The sequence below is a fragment of the Sardina pilchardus genome, chromosome 4, assembly GCF_963854185.1.
Source record: "Sardina pilchardus chromosome 4, fSarPil1.1, whole genome shotgun sequence".
In the NCBI taxonomy this organism is placed as follows: domain Eukaryota; kingdom Metazoa; phylum Chordata; class Actinopteri; order Clupeiformes; family Clupeidae; genus Sardina; species Sardina pilchardus.
Genome location: NC_084997.1, coordinates 24,499,688 through 24,517,690, shown reverse-complemented (window position 1 = coordinate 24,517,690; position 18,003 = coordinate 24,499,688). Strand labels below are relative to the sequence as shown.

General features: G+C 43.6%; 1 protein-coding gene across 4 annotated transcripts in view; it reads right to left on the bottom strand.

Annotated features, from left to right (window-relative positions):
- LOC134078666 (heat shock 70 kDa protein 12B-like) overlaps nt 1-18,003 on the bottom strand; it is a 61,881-nt gene that overhangs the window by 19,671 nt on the left and 24,207 nt on the right. For 2 of the 4 annotated variants that reach the window (XR_009938846.1, XR_009938845.1), the window contains exons 2-4: nt 10,092-17,999; nt 9,625-9,871; nt 9,299-9,404 (exon numbers count right to left, since the gene is read on the bottom strand). The exons of 1 other annotated variant lie outside the window; for it this stretch is intronic. The gene's annotated coding sequence lies outside the window, so the exon portion shown is untranslated. The remainder of the gene's footprint in view (nt 1-9,298; nt 9,405-9,624; nt 9,872-10,091; nt 18,000-18,003) is intronic. One more of the 4 variants, XR_009938847.1, reaches the window with a different exon arrangement.

The window sequence follows — 18,003 nt, the reverse complement described above, 5'->3', positions numbered from 1 at the left end:
AGCAGCTGGGCCTTCAAGCTGAACCCTTTTGTGCCTCAAGCTGTCTGAGTGTCCCTCTAGGGCCTGGTCAATCAGAACCCTGCCAAATGTGTTTGTTGCACTCAGCTAGGCCGAAAAGCCTAGAGAAGATGTAAAGATCTGATTTCTCATGTTCAATGTGGCTCATCTCTGAGTAGTAAGCAGTGAGTGACCTTGCGTAATTCAGATTATCATAGGCAAAGGTCCAGGGGATGATTGATTGAATGCTAGCCATGTGCAATGCCCAGTTTCCTTCACATGATGCCCTCACAAGGTTTAGTACAACCTCCACCATGTCAATATATGACATCCAAAAGCTGGCCAGTAGACCTTGCTGAGACCTGAGATGCTGCAGGAATTCACAGAAGTACTGATGGACCTTTCTGAAGACTGTACAGTCAAGTGATACTTCTACAGTGGTTGATGATATAACCTCAGAAAAGACACTCAAGTCTAGGGGCAGGATATCTAGGAGACCGTGGGCATCAGGATGGTTATTTGTGAGCCACTGGTGAAACTGATTCAAGACTAGCTTAGGGAGGGATTCATACATGATTTTATGGAATCTCAGAGATCTATTGTACTAACACCACTTGCAGATCCCTCGGCCACAGCTCCAGATTCAATGCATATTCCTTAGGCCTGCAGCCTGGAAGCACTTCCCAATCACTCCAAAGAACATACAGATGGTGTGGAAGACTCCAAGTCTTGGCACAATGTTGGGAAACCTGTCTCTATGTGCCCACAGAATTTCTGTAACTTTACAGTAGAGAGCCTGATAAAAGGCAGCTGACATGCTAATGCGTAAGGAAGTTTTTTTTACTTTGAAGGAGAAGCTCATGAACAGTTCCCATCAGTCTGGCCGGGGCATTGATGGTTGGCAGATAGCTGAAAACACTGGGAATAACATCCACAGAGTTTGATGCTAAGATGTTGTAACCTGTCCAGCTAGGGACGCTTTGATTTGTGACAGAGTGCAGTCTGCAACCATAAGGAGTTCTTCAAAGCATCAGCACAGATATCTGTCTCAACATAGGATCTAGTTGGAGGACCACACCTAGGACTTAACATCCGAGGCTGCACTGCTATACCATTGACCCTATGGGATGTTCCACGGCCTGTAAGTGGCTCTTTCAGCCTGTCAATATTGTCCCAGGCTAGAGCTGTGGGCACATATGGCTTCACTTGGTCTGGAGTAACCCCACCATCCTGTCCTAGCTTGTGCACGCATAATGAGATGTCAATTTCCTCTAGCATACTGTAGGGTACACAATGACTAAATCTATTAGTATTAGTAATATTCTGATGAGATTGACATTACCAGTAAGCGACTTCACAGCATAAGTCAAAAGGATATGCTTGGAAGTCTTCACTTTGCCATGAGATATGGCATACACTACAGTAGATCCATGCCAAATGAGTCTCTTAGTCGTTGTTCCTTCTCATCAGTGCTTGGTAAAAGACAAGATAGCAATGACTTCACAGAAGAAGGCACAGAGGAATCGGAGTCCAACTCTGTTGGTAGAGGTCACCATGGCTGGTCGTAATTGAGATGCTTCACATCTCGATGGATTTGTTTTGCAACAACCTGTCATGAAGCTCCAACGCCAACGGTTGGTTTTTCAAGACTGATTATACTCTTCCTAAGGGCCATATTCTCTCTCAATATATACATGTCAAGTTTGAACATTTCTCCAAATTAGCGCCTATTTTTAGCCTGGCTAGCACCTACCACTTCTCAAATGAGACTTGGTCTGGCAACCAGACATTCATTTTTTTGTATTTGAAAAAATGACCAGATCCGTTCATTGGGCACCACGGATGTCTATCAAATGCATCTGTGCATAGCTGATCATCGTCTTGCTTTCCCCCCTGTTCTGTGATTGGTCCCCTATCTCAGGCAAAAATTAGGGCGGTAGTTTCCAGACTGCCTTAGCAGCATGAATGAAATCATAGCGCAAGGCAGGACGGGAACACCCAGGCTAGCCTATTTCAGAAATTAATCCTCATTTGCATATTTAGTCATTACTTTTAAGAAAACCTGCAATACAAGCAATACTTGTCTTAATCTTTGTGATAAACTGGGAAAGTTTTGTGGTGATATATTAAAAAAAAAAAAAAAAAAAGTACCCCATTTACCAGTATTTTCTTGCCTTAGAACAAGGCATTCATTTTTTAATGTAAATATGTATTAAAATTGTATAAAATATGTATTAAGGACCTTTTGAACTATCTAAAAATGCAGAACAACAACTTTTTTAACAAATATTTACCTCAGACTTTCAACTCGACATATCAACAAATTAGTCTAGGGATAATAGTACACTACTGTTTCTGTCTTTGAAAAAACGGCATGTCTGATACAGTATAAGACTGAAAATCACCCCCTCCAAATCAGTAAACATGGGTAAATGATACATTTTCTGAACCCTTAGGGTCATGCCAGTATTTCAGTGTTTGGATTGTGTTTCTCTGATGCTCCCTGGTGCCACAGGATTAAAAGACAAAAGATGACCTAGGCGGAAATGGCAGGAAAATGTGTGTGATTAAAGGTTTGAAGAGATCCAGGGTTGGCTGTACTTATCCAAAATGTTCACTAAATGATTTAAATGAAAGCCCAGAGTCTCCCCTTTAAAATGATACCAAACATAACAATATAAAATATTCCTATATGTCCAATATCATGATCAGATTGGTCAGTGTTCTGCTTGATTTATACGCATTATTTCTTCAACCTATAGTTTACATTATGTGTCATAACTCAAAACAGCTACTCTTGTCAGATGGCCATCATACATCACTGGAAAGCTGAGATTCCAAGCTTTCAGGAAAGGTATGGTAGCCTTTGCCACCTTTTCGGTAACGGTTTCCATAATTTGAGGCCCTGGCTCACGGTCTATTAGCGCAGCCTAACGAGGAGTGAACCCTCATGTCAGTCAGTTGTCAGACATGTATCTTTCAATAACATGACGGACAACTTTACTTTCTTACATTCATTTGATTAACAGGCTAGCTTTGGCGATTGGCCTAAGCACACTGAAGAGGCTTTCTGTTGTAGCTTGACAGGTATGGGGGTAAAAATAGTGATAATGCAGTTCAGAAAATCATGCTTATAAGCTACGTTTTTTCATCATCTGATAAAGACACACTCCGCAAAGTCTGCACTCCGCTGAGAGTTCAAGAATCAGCCAAAACTCCAGTAGCAGTGGGAGCAAGAACTGTACTGTACTGTTGCTGGTGGCCTGTGAACTGTCCCGGGACACCCAGCCACTGTCCCGGGACACCTAAGCACTGTCTCGGGACACCCAAGCACTGTCCCGGGAGCAAGAACTGTACTGTACTGTTGCTGGTGGCCTGTGAACTGTCCCGGGACACCCAGCCACTGTCCCGGGACACCTAAGCACTGTCCCGGGACACCTAAGCACTGTCCCGGGACACCCAAACACTGTCCCGAGACACTAGACACTGTCCCGGGACACCTAAGCACTGTCCCGGGACACCCAGACACTGTCCCGGGACACCTAAGCACTGTCCCGGGACACCCAGACACTGTCCCGGGACACCCAGACACTGTCCCGGGACACCCAAACACTGTCCCGAGACACTAGACACTGTCCCGGGACACCTAAGCACTGTCCCGGGACACCCAGACACTGTCCCGGGACACCTAAGCACTGTCCCGGGACACCCAAACACTGTCCCGGGACACCCAAACACTGTCCCGGGACACCCAAACACTGTCCCGGGACACCCAAACACTGTCCCGGGACACTAGACACTGTCCCGGGACACCTAAGCACTGTCCCGAGACACTAGACACTGTCCCGGGACACCTAAGCACTGTCCCGAGACACCCAGACACTGTCCCGGGACACCCAAGCACTGTCCCGGGACACCCAGACACTGTCCCGGGACACCCAAACACTGTCCCGAGACACTAGACACTGTCCCGGGACACCTAAGCACTGTCCCGAGACACCCAGACACTGTCCCGGGACACCCAAGCACTGTCCCGGGACACCTAAGCACTGTCCCGGGACACCCAAGCACTGTCCCAAGACTAGACGCCGTCTTGGGACAGCCAAGTACTGTTCGTGGACACCCTCACTGTCACGGCCATAAGACACTGCCCTGCCACTCCCAACCACTTTCCCAGACATCCACCTCTACGGAAAGCTGTCTTGCCACACTGATACCAGGCTGTCCTACGACAGTGCTAACACCTAAACTCCATTGGCACCTAAGTGTGACCGAAGACACTAGACACTGTCCCGGGACACCTAAGCACTGTCCCGGGACACCAAGACACTGTCCCGGGACACCCAGACACTGTCCCGGGACACCTAAGTTAGATTAATTTCTCTTCCAAACAAAATTAAGTACATTTGTATGTAGGCCTATAAGGGTTTTCTAAAAGCCCCTTCCCATAAAATTATAATTATTATGTTTATTTGTATAGAACCCCTGGCGTGTAGTCATTGTATCTTTTCACTTTGTATGCTGTATGTTTGCCTAAATTAATAATTAATTTGCATCAACAAACACGTCACTGATTTCAGAGGTTCCGTGCCCTCCCCCCATTTCTCCCAATGGTTTTTCCATCACGCAACGCGAAAGTTGTCATAGTGACAGAACAGCTGACTGCAGAAGTATCAGTGGTGCGCCCGCTTCGGATGTTATCAGTCCATTGAATGGGCGTTATCAATTGTAATCAGCCTCATAGTTATGGGTTAGAAGGCGCCATCTCCGCCTTCTAGCAGGTTCAGAAGGCTGTTATCACGCATTCGCATGGTTGACCACGATACAAACACATTAGGATCCCAGAATCCAATCAGAAACGGAAATTACCGAGCAGTGACGAAGTAAAACGAAGAATTCAAATCGGGGAAAGGAAGTGAGCTGTGTTTCGTTGCGTTGTTATTATATTGAATTGTGCATTTGCAAAACTGATGAAATCGGGGGAAAAAAATGGTAGCCTAAGCCATATATTACCCTGCACCGTATTGTTTGGTTGCTCATCTGGTTTATTCAGGTTGTTCATCTGGTTTATAAATGCATGCATTTCATATTGATTGTGCATTTGCAAAACTTTAGATCGGGAAAAAATGACAGACTACGCCACATTACCCAGCACCGTATTGTTTGGTTGCTCATCTGGTTTATTCATTGCCTAGAAATCTAGACGCACCCTAGCGGCCAAAAATATTTTTGCCTAGCGGGGTGGTCTAGGGTCGCACCGTTGAGGACAAGCCTGCGCTAGGCTCGAGTTCAGCCTAGACAATCACGCTCTATCTGTGTACGGAGTCCTTGAGCCCGCCTTAGCTCACCTTCGGCTTCCGATAAGACGCCAGGGGGCTGGACCATGCGTCCTCGTTCGACGAGTTAGGTTTGAGACCGTATCGCACAACCAGAAAAACAAAAGTTGTATGAGGCTAACGAAGCGCTTTGGAAGAGTTAGACTTGGGCTTTTCTTTGAAGTTTTAGAAGAAAGAAGCACTCAAGTCATTCGTTTTAAAGAAGGATGTATTTGCCGTTTTGCCGACCGGCTACGATTGGTCACAAATGCTGGCCTATTACATGCAGAGGCAGTTTGAAAGACAACTGTTCATCCCACCCACAGGGTTCAACTCTGTGAATGGTCCGACCCCAAACTATACATGTCTGTGTAGTTTGGCTTGCCAGGCTAGTCTATTCAGGCTTTTATGTCTAATAAATGGCTTGATTGCATGGTAATTTTGCTAGCAATGAAGTTGAATTAACATTACATAATTGGGCAAATCTGTCAATGCAAGGTAGGCCTACATAATTTATAACTAATACTATTGATACTATGAAATTCATTCATATTATTATAGGGTGTTGCAGGGATTGATATGGTGCTTGCTATGCTAAATACAAAATCCCAACACCCAAAAAACTACCACCACTCAAAAATATAGTCGTAATGGTGATGTCATCCTGACCTATGGTCCTCTCAAGCACACAGAAGGGAGGAATATAACTTGTAACTTAAATCGCATTCACACCCCAAGTGTTCAAAGGGTATTACAGCTTAAATCACATCTACACTCCTCAGGCTTTCCAACAATGATTTAGGCTACTTCAGATGAGCTATGCTTATATTACACCCAAAAAACTACCAACACTCAAAAATATACGTCAGTCTTAACGGCCATCTCCACCTTCTTGCAGGTTCAGAAGGCTGTTATCCCTCCATTGAATTGGCATTATCAATCGTAATCAGCCCCATAGGTATGGGTTAGAAGGGGCCAGCCTTCCGAACCTGCTAGAAGGTGGAGATGGCCCCTTCTAACCCATACCTATGTAGCTGTAATAAGTTATAGGCTATTCCACCCTTCTTTGTGCTTGAGAAGACCATAGGTCAGGATGACATCACCGTTACGACTGACGTATATTTTTGAGTGGTGGTAGTTTTTTGGGTGTTGGGATTTTGTATTTACTGTAGCACAGCACGCACCATATCAATCCCTGCAACACCCTATAATAATCTGAATGAATGTCATAGTATTGTAGCGTGTCTAAGTTCTTAAAAAGTATGTGGGCACAGTTAATGTGTTAGATGTTCTGATAGGCTCTGTTACCTGGGCCAATGGTTGGGGTGCCACCCCCTTCCGGGGTGTGATGTGTGTGTTTTGGGGGCAATCAGTGTGGTGATTATGAGGAGACTTGTGTGAGTTGGGCTCCTACATCATGTACATGTCAAGAGTTGTGGCGTGGCTGTGGCCGACAACAGTCATTATTAAAAGTACCGGTTTGTGATAAACTGTCTCGTCATTGACACGGGACGTTACAGTATCAATAGTAGTTATAAGTTATTTTATTTATTAGACCTAAAAGCCTGAATAAACCAGATGAGCAACCAAACAATACGGTGCAGGGTAATAATATATGGCGTAGGCTATATATTATTTCGGATTTCATCAGTTTTGCAAATGCACAAATCAATATAATAACAACGCAACGAAACGCAGCTCACTTCCTTTCCCCGATTTGAATTCTTTGTTTTACTTCGTCACTGCTCGGTAATTTCCGTTTCTGATTTCTGATTGAATTCTGGGATCCTAATGTGTTTGTATCGTGGTCAACCATGCGAATGCGTGATAACAGCCTTCTGAACCTGCTAGAAGGTGGAGATGGCGCCTTCTAACCCATAACTATGAGGCTGATTACGATTGATAACGGCCATTCAATGGACTGATAACGTCCGAGGCGGGCGCACTGACACTTCTGCAGTCAGCTGTTCTGTCACTATGATAACTTTCGTGTTGCGTGATGAAGGAGAAACCATTGGGAGAAATGGGGGGAGGGCACGGAACCTCTGAAATCAGTGACGTGTTTGTTGATGCAAATTAATTATTAATTTAGGCAAACATACAGCAAACAAAGTGAAAAGATACAATGACTACACGCCAGGGGTTCTATACAAATAAACATATAATAATTATCATTTTATGGGAAGGGGCTTTTAGAAAACCCTTAGAGGCCTACATAAAAATGCACTTAATTTTGGACAGTGTCTGGGTGTCCCGAGACAGTGCTTGGGTGTCCCGGGACAGTATCTAGTGTCTCGGGACAGTGTTTGGGTGTCCCGGGACAGTGTCTAGTGTCTCGGGACAGTGCTCGGGTGTCTCGGGACAGTGTCTGGGTGTCCCGGGACAGTGCTTAGGTGTCCCAGGACAGTATCTAGTGTCTCGGGACAGTGTTTGGGTGTCCCGGGACAGTGTCTAGTGTCTCGGGACAGTGCTCGGGTGTCCCGGGACAGTGTCTGGGTGTTCCGGGACAGTGCTTAGGTGTCCCGGGACAGTGTCTAGTGTCTCGGGACAGTGTTTGGGTGTCCCGGGACAGTGCGTAGGTGTCCCGGGACAGTATCTAGTGTCTCGGGACAGTGTTTGGGTGTCCCGGGACAGCCGGACACCCAGACACTGTCCCGAGACACCCGAGCACTGTCCCGAGACACTAGAGTGCTCGGGTGTCCCGGGACAGTGCTCGGGTGTCCCGGGACAGTGTCTGGGTGTTCCGGGACAGTGCTTAGGTGTCCCGGGACAGTGTCTAGTGTCTCGGGACAGTGTTTGGGTGTCCCGGGACAGTGTCTGGGTGTCCCGGGACAGTGTCTAGTGTCTCGGGACAGTGTTTGGGTGTCCCGGGACAGTGTCTGGGTGTCCCGGGACAGTGCTTGGTGTCCCGGGACAGTGTCTGGGTGTCCCGGGACAGTGCTTAGGTGTCCCGGGACAGTGTCTAGTGTCTCGGGACAGTGCTTGGGTGTCCTGGGACAGTGCTCGGGTGTCCCGGGACAGTGTCTGGGTGTCACGGGACAGTGCTTAGGTGTCCCGGGACAGTGTCTAGTGTCTCGGGACAGTGATCGGGTGTCCCGGGACAGTGTCTGGGTGTCCCGGGACAGTGCTTAGGTGTCCCGGGACAGTGTCTAGTGTCTCGGGACAGTGTCTGGGTGTCCCGGGACAGTGCTTAGCTGTCCCGGGACAGTGCTTGGGTGTCCCGGGACAGTCCACAGGCCAACAGTACAGTACAGTTATTGCTCTAACTGCCTCTCCAAAACAGCCGGCAGCTCCGGTTAAAATGTCGTAAGCTAATTGTCAGCGGTGTTGAAATGTGTTCGTAATCAACGTTATATGTCATAAACGTAGCATACCTATGAAAAGGCTTTGCAGTAGGATTATCCGATGACCAACTAACTTATTGCTTTAATTTGTGTTTTATGTGACGTGCAGATGCTGGGTTCATGCCGTTTTGCGCAAGTTTCAAATGTTTAGCTGACTGCGTAGGCCTAATTGATCAGCTATGATGACATTTAGTTCTGTGCATAAGGCTTAGCAACTGTCACTCTACACGCCCCCTGTTGCATGTCACGTTTTAATTTGCTGGCCCTTAAACAGAGAGAGTCCATTGTATTTATTGTTTTTGGTTGTTTTGTTCATTTATTGTGGATATTTAAAAATGTCTTCCCATTCCAGTTCCTTATTCTTTAGAAATACAAGTTATTGATCTTTGAAAAGGTGTACCTGCATTATTATGCCATTATCATTATATTAGATAAAAATGATCTCAGAACGGCAATATTATCGTTTATCGCAATCATTTCTGGGACAATTTATCGTCCAGCAAAATTTGTTATCGTGACAGGCCTATACACACGCTAAAGCTGTAGGGGAAGCTCTGCAGAGAAATATGCAAGCATAAAACGAGCGAAAATGAAAAGTGAAAGCGAAACCGGCGATGAAATCGCCAATCCTGCATAGTATACCTTTAAGGGCCCTGTTGGTTGTGGTTAGCGGAGGGAGGTCCCAGGAAGAGGCCACGTTCTGTACCCTTCCCATTTCTTCAGCTGATAGGTTTGATTCCACCTCCAGCTTGAAGATGGAGAGCATGAAAGAGATAAATAATGGTTAGACAGTGTGTTAAAAGTTTATAGAATCATAATAGTGGGTCCACCAGTTGACTCCTCAGTTTTTCTAAAATCATTATAAAATCAAAGACCCACAGTCTTTTGGGGGCAACACACAAACAACAACAAAACAAAATAAAAACACAACATAACATCAAACATTAGTATTTTCTATGTAAACATACAAGCCTGATTGTTTCTCTAATGTCCAGGTCTGCACAGTCCTCCAGATTTACTGTAGCCGTGTCTGGGCTCCCACCAAGCAGTACATGGACAACCACATCACGGAGTCCAGACAAGCAGGGTCCTCCATGAAGGAAAGAGTGCCCCACAATTCTCCCAGCCACAATGAACAGATCACTGAGAAAGGGAGAAGCTGAGGGGACCAAATGACCACCGCTCTCCTTCAAAGTGGTGTAACAATGGTGTTTGCTGTTTCAAAAAAAAAAAAAAAAAGACAAAAAAGCAAAGTTAGAATAAAACAACTTTGCTTGCTACAACACTTAGAAATAATAAAATTCAGTACATAGTGAACCGTACACTGTTCAGATTCTTCAAAGTCATCCAGGAGTTACTTTAGCTTAGAATAATGGCTTCAAACACATTTTGAGACAGAACTTGAAATATTAGAGATGAAAATGTTTTTTTTTACCCTGAGTAGCATTCACCATCTGACAGTACTAACAGTTGCAGTTCTGGAAGTTGATGGTAGATCTTCCAGGGACACACTTAAGAGTTGATGTGCTGAGAAGACAAATGAGCAAAGGCTTTAGAAAAAGCAACAGTTACACAGAAAAATGACAGGAATCCCAGACCTCAAAGGCAGTGTCTGGTAAAAACACGCTGGAAGTGTCACTTCTTACATAACCAATTTCCAAAAATAATTATTAAACACAAACCCATCAGAACTTATTGACACAGTCTATAACACAGGAGGAAGAGGGACACACACACACACACACAGACCGGGAAACCAGGGGACACAAGGGACCACAGGGGATAGTCCAACAAGGGGGTACATAGCTTCGGCGCTACAATACAATCACATAAACACACAACTCGTTTCCCCTACCTTTCACTTTAAAATACCAACATATTGCACAACCTGGGCATCTGAGCCTCGACAATGTTGACCACTCTGTGCCAAATGACAGTCAATAAATAAATAGATATTACTATCATTATTATTCATAATAATAACAACAACAACAACAACAACAACCAGAAATGCAATTCCAAGGAATTACCAGTGCATGAAAATGCAAAAAAATGTAGATATGGCTACTAAGGTGTAGCTAGGGTAAACATGGTGGTTGCATAGTTTAAAGAGAGTTGATGGTGTTAAGGTAGACATTTTAAAGCTTAAACATTCCTGTTCTAACTTAACTAATGATTTCTAACAGGTATTCTAAAATGTTGACTATGCTAACAATGCTAACCAGGTTGATAAGTTAACTTAGCTGATGATTTCTAGCAGTAATGCTAAAAATGCTAACTATGCTAACATTGCTAACTATGTTAACAATACTAACCATGTTGATTAGCTAACTTAGCTTATCATTTTTAGCAGTTATGCTAAAAATGCTAACTATGTTAACCATGCTAACAATGCTATCTTGCTAGTGAGGACTTTTATTTTGAAACAGTAGTTGCTAGGGTATCCACGGTGCCCACTATCAGGAATAAAGAAGTTACTGTAGTATAATCATGTTGGTTGCTATGGAAACTGTCAAAAACGCTTAGTTTTAATGGTTGCTATGTTGGTTGCTAAGTACATGGAGGTTTCATTTAGTTGACTGGAGGCATAGTTGATGATAACTGACAGTTGGAATGGTTGAACAGTTAAATAGTTGAGTAGTTTCAGTGGTGAAATGATTTAATAGTGTATTATTGCAGTGAGGACTTTTATTTTGAAACAGTTGTGGAAAGAGGAAACAGTTAACAGGATATGTAGTCTTCACAGAGAGATTGTATGCTTAAAGCCTGAGAGAGAGAGGGCTGCTGCAGGTGGGGCTGGCCACCTGGCATAAGATTCTAATTGCTCAACGACCCGATTGTGATGTCATAGAGGCCAATGTTAAGTCTATGGGGAAATTTTTAATAGTTTTTAATTTATAGTTTAAAAAGTATAAAAGTTACAAAGTTGAAAAATACATAGCAGCATGCCCCTATTGAAGACCTACGTTGCAACGTTTGAATGAAGTTTCTAGGTTAAACGGTTCAAGCTGAATAGAAAACATGAACTTGGTAAGCGGAATAATAAGAAGAAGCCTAGGAAGAACAGTACAGTGCATTTTCATGCACTGTAATAAGAAGCCTAGGAAGAACAGTACAGTGCATTTTCATGCACTGTAATAAGAAGCCTAGGAAGAACAGTACAGTGCATTTTCATGCACTGTAATTAACACAGAAGACTTTCTCCACACAAGTAAAACTAGCCGAGGACAGGTTAAGTTAGCATGGTAACACAGATCCTCGATTACTCCGCTGTCCGCTTTAATCATCTCTGATAGCACTGTTGATGGTGTTCAGAGCATTCGTCTCGTTTTTGGCAAAACTGACTCTCGATCAAAATGTTACATTTCTACTTCCTAAATCATAGGCATAAACTCACTTACCTCAGTAGGTTCCATCTTCACGCTGTTCTTCAACGGCTTCGACTGACTGTGTTTCAAACAAAGTTCGAAATGGGCTCGGCTTCCCGCCTCCGTTCCTCTTGTACATGCGCAGAGTTCACTCCTGTCTCCTTTACGTGAACATTTATGTGATTTTTTTTTTTTTTTTAATCAGTTATTTTAATTACTCATTATTTCAATGACTGATTTTTTTCCTCTGATTTTTTTTTTTTCAGAGGGGAGAAGGCTAAAAACATGAGTTGTCCGTCCATATCAACTGTTGCCATGAGTGAACAAACAAAAGTCACACACGCAGTTATGACGGCAGCCAAGATGGCGGCGCCGGGCGCCCGTAGAGTTCGCGGCGGATTTAAGCTTTATAGTATCTTGTCCCAATTGTGTATTACTGTTCTGGTGGTAACAACCTCCCCCTCCTTGTCCTCCTTCAGAGCATTAGAGCAGCGGCTCATAAGGGAAGTTCATGGATCCGTCTTTGTGTACTGCACCGCGTATTGTAGTGGTAACCTGCACCTCACAATATTGATTGAATCACTTGCTTGTAGTGGTCGTGCCTATGTGTGTGCGTGTGTGTGTGTATGCCTTTGACTGTAGGCACCAGAGTCCAGAGCACCGGTGGTGATCTTCACGCTTATTCCGGACAGGTAACCTTCCTTGATAGCCTAGCATTATTGTTCTGTTGCCTTGCAATTACATTGTCCCTGGTAGCAGCCAATACCGTGTCTCCCCCTTTAGGCCAATCTGTTTCCTGGCACAAATTGTGCCTCCAGTATGACGGAGTGACTGTTTTAAACTGTGTTATTTATTAATAAAGTGCTGTTATTTTTCCACTAAAAGCATGTCTCTGTCCAGTTCATATACTGTGTATTTGTATGAACCTGTTTGCCTAGATTGGGTATTTAGCAGTTAACGCTTGTAAAGTATATCTTGGTGTGTGAGGCATCAGGTGGCGTAGTCAGGTCAAAGTTCACAAGGTCACACATACTTAACCAGATGTTATGCTCATTTTTGTAGGCTACACCTCACCGGCAAGCACGCACGCAAATGCTGGTTTTGCACATCTTCAATATGCTATTAATTGGACAGGCTATAGGCTTAGGACTGTATTATGCCTTTGTGCAACTTTAGTTGTGCTCAATCTAAATTATTGTCAGTAGGATAGGTCATATTACCAAATGGCGAACCTCGAAAATTATTTAGGATAGAGCAGTGTCCATTATGCGCTACAGTTATTTAGGCTTTTATTTGAGTGTTTTTTGTCCACCATGGCAAACATAGTTGAAACGTTCGTTCTAAACTTATGTATTTTCAATCGGCTTTCACAATCAGCTACAGCTGCGCCGATGATCACCATGAAAACTTGCAATGGCCACGTTTCCCAAATGCAATCTTTCTTAAGGACTTAAGAAGGCTCCAAAGAAGGAATCGCTAAGAAGGAGCGGTAAGATACGGGTGTTTCCCAGACGTGTTCTTAACTGCCTTCTTAGGAGAACCTTAAAGGAATACGCCACCCAAAAATGAAATTAAGCTAGTCTCGGTCACCCCCAGAGTTAGAACAGTGAAAAAAACCCGGTTAAAATCCATCCGGGCATTCTCCTGCTTTGGGAGCAGCGATTTTAGCTTTAGCTTAGCACAGTTGCTGTAGATGAAGGGTGTCAGTGAGCACGTCCTCCAAAAAAGTGACCGAGACGTCTACATTTTTTTCTAAATATATCTTGGGAGCCGTGTGTTCAAAACGAGTACAAATCATAATGCAAAATCGAACGAGACTATTACCTGGGCAGATCTTTACTTGGAACTATATTCAGCCTCATCGCCGACGAAGCACCGCTAGCTAGGCGCAAAGTTCTCATGTAGCACCACTTGAATCCCATCCGTGAAGTTCCAGTCGAATCTAGAAGTTGGGAGTTTACTCTACGCTACGTGAGACTAGACTGCTACGTGAGAACTTTGCGATGATTTGTACTCAAGCGGCAACATTCTAAACTGAACAATGAAGCCTACCCGGAAGTTCGAAAAACTGCAATACCTCGAAAATCCGCTGGGGACTGTCCCAAAACAGAGCAAATTTCCATAGACGCCCATGTTAAAATGTCCGTTTTCACGGCGTAAATTCGTGTTTTTAAAGCCTGGTCCCATGGACTTTTATTGTATTTTTCGGTAGTTTCCCGGTCCCTGACAACTGTGAGGGGGGTGAATTTTTTTCTAACTCGTTAGTTTAGATCGCATTTGGATACAAAAAATTAATGACGTCGTCAACTTGATTGACAGCTGACCAATGTCGAGGTTGACGTTGCCAGCCGAGTGGACGTCTCAGCCGTGATCCTGAATCTTCATCGCCGTATCCTTTCTGAACATTTTTATTGAAATATCTCTGCTATTAACTGTACTAACCGACACCAGAAGAGGACATCACTCTAGTTTTCCGGTAAGTGACATTCCACTATTATTTCACGTAGCTGCTAGCTTATGTGAACGTTAGCACTATTTAGCATCAGTAGCAAGCTAACGTTAGCATAAATCGCCAGGACAGCGTCTGTGGTATGTCTCTGGTTTAACCTACCGCAAACATGCTGGCTTACTATCGGAAATCCCCACGTAAGTGTAACGTTAGGGAAGTAATGAACTAATTTGCTTATTGTTGAAACCTAATGGCAGAAGCACCCACAAACATTCATTTAAGAAATGTAGTGTTGTGAGTTAGCTTCATGTTAATGTTACTAGCCCCAGGTACTTGAGTTAGCTGTAATCAACAAACAGACTGTGTAAGGGTAACATATGTGTTTTCTTCAAAAAACCTTTAGGGAATACTTAATCTGTTGTCAATTTACAGCCTCGGTTGTTGCATTTAAGATCAAAACGTTTGTGAAGACGAAGATTTCTCAATCCTCACATTAAACGGCTTGCTTTCGGCTTGCTGAGGTGAACCGCTATGAACCTGACTGTATACTTTGAACACGGGAGCTGTGATAACGAGCGACATCTAGTCAACATGGTTCCGTATCATTGGTCCGACATCCCATAAGTCCGACATCTCATTAGTCCGAAAATGAACCATTGACCAGAGATCCCATTAGTCCGACATCCCATTGGTCCGAAAAAAAGAAGCCCATTGGTCCGACATCTCATTAGTCCGACCATACAATACATAAACAAATCCAGACTTTGGTCTATTTCCTAAAAACTCCGTCTACCACTGTTTACAGTTAGAGTGATGTGACGCTATTTGTAGTATGATTTCAATAGCAGGGACATAGGCTAGTGGATGGGTGCGTGACTGTCATGCAGGTGACCCAGGCTCACATCCCGCGATGAACTTCATCTAGCATGAGATGTGTTTTATATTTTTGCAAACGAACATCGAAGCAAACGTGTTTCAGTCGTATACAAAACCACAAATTAGCCTACATTCCAACATAGCTAAACGTATAGGACAATGAACTCTTACCTTTATGTTCTAGGCTACAAGTTATCCACAGTTAGTCACAGTTATTTCCATCGTGCGTTCTTCTCGATATGAGCTAGAAATAGAGCCTTGCCATATTCTTCTATCACACAGGTCTGACTAAATTCAAAGTTTCACTCCAGAAACTCGTTTTAATTTGTGCATAGTCCTGGCTTCCCAAAATGTCGCACAACACACTGCCACATTGGTTTAGGTGCCATTTCTTAAATATTACATTGTTTAATTGCATATAATAACTCTGTTCTCATGTAATATCATTGTATGTATATGTAGCCTACTTATTTCTATGTATTTTTTTTATATGCACGCGCACCCGCGCACCTTACCCGAATGCGCTATGATGGGGGCGGTCTGAAGAGGGTAGCAAGTGCGTGTGAGATTTTGAATCTGTGGCGCCAGTAGGCCTAGCCTACTCAGTGCTGCGGCAACGAGTGTTTGTAAATGTTTTCCTTTGAGTTTGAAACTAACAACAATACCGAGGAAACGTACTTTCACATTAGTTAAACGCTGTGCGCAGTTTGGACCGTTGCGTTACCAAACAGAGGGCGCACGAAGAGAAAAAGCCGAATTCGGGGACTGCTGGTGCATTCACCAGATTTGGTGAGATCGATTGCTTTTCTGTGTTTTCATATTGCTTGGTCTAGCAGAGAGACAGCAATCGCGTTTTCCCTTTTTTCTGAGCATTATATTTTTTTGATTGCTGCGGGACGTTTTGTCGGCAGCGGCCCTTTAGTTTTCCTGGATTGGATTATTGACTCTTGTGCGCGGTCCTGGCAAAATACAGGACATCTTTCGTTTAGTTTGGACTTTTAGGTTTATTTTCGGGACTGAATGAAAGGGGGAATTGCAACGCTTGGGATTGTTTGGGACATTTAATTGTGTGTGAATATAAAGCGCCGCTGTGCACGACCTGGGTTATTGTTTGGTGTGTGTCTTCCTTTACTGTTAAACCGAAGAAAGCGACATTGTTTCATTGTTATAATCAAGAGACGCACTCAGATGTGTAGTCTACGTTGTAGCCTACTTCATTCTCAGAATTATCTGTTTATTGCCATTCATATTTAGTCATTCAAAAAAACCCTTCTGCGTTTAATTAACACAGCCGAAGGTAAACGGTTGATTGTTACAACAGGCTAGCACATTTCCACCTGTTGTTAGACACACAATGCTGCAAAAAAAGATGTCTCCTCTTTTCTGCGAATTTTGCATCTTTCAGTTTCAAGTCATCCATGCATCTCTACTGTGTATGGTCGGACTAATGGGACGTCGGACCAATGGTTCTCTTTTTTTCGGAGTAATGAGATGTCGGACTAATGGTATCTCTATTGAATGGTTCATTTTCGGACGAATGGGATGTCGGACTAATGGGATGTCGGACCAATGGTCCGGCCCCGTCAACATACCATTGTCAGTTATAGGTTAGACACAAGGAAACAAAAGTGTACTGTAACATATGCGTGTGCCAAATCAATATATGCAACACAAGAACAGACTGGTATGTCCCACATTGGAGTGTAATTCAAATAATTTGATTATAACAATGATTAACAATCTACCACTCTTGCCTGTGTCAAGTTTCTCTTTAGGTGATCCAGTGGGTGCTGAACATGAGGAGCTGGCTCCTAACAGTTCTCAACCAGTGACAACTTCTGATTTCAAAGACTTTTCACCAGCAGACCCCTTCATGATTACCTTATTTACATCTGAGTTTGCAAAACAGTCTATATACTGACTATTTACTAGCTTACAACATTGTGTTATTTGCCTGTAATGCTCAAGACATAAGTAAAAATCCAAATGTACTTCCGCATCTGGGTCTTTAATTGAACCTACTGATTGTTTTTGCTCCCACTGCAATTTAATCGTAAATGTTTGACAGCATAGACAAGACTGGTTTGACACAAGTTAAATGTAGGTCACAGTTGACCAGAAAAGTCCCATAAACATTTGTGTTTTTATTTTCAACTTCAGTGCCATCAACAGTAATTTTGTTAATGAACAGACATTGGTTTTGACATAAGTAAAGGAAAGGGTGTAACAGTCCATCAGTTCTAGACAAAAAAAGCGTAGAGTGCCAATGTTCAATATCAACAGCATCTCTTAGAAAAGTTCCATAACCATTTGTAAGTGCAAGTTCAGTGCCATCAAAATGCAGGTTGCCTTCTGAATTCAACTGGATTCAGACATTCAACAATATTTTAAAAAATATTCATTGCCCCTAGTAGACAGATTAACCTGGGGGGGGGCCGCAGATGGAGATCACACAGGTTCTGCTTCATCTCTGCGGCAAAATCCACTCTTCAGGGACTAGGCAAAAAGGAGAAGGATTGCTATGCCACCTCAGTCGATCCCAGCCAAGCCATTTCACCTGCATTTAGTCCCAGGTTAGAGCTCAGGGACCTCCTTGCCACCTCCTCTCCACAGCAAACATAGCAGTCTTCAATGATCCACACATTAGGTACTGC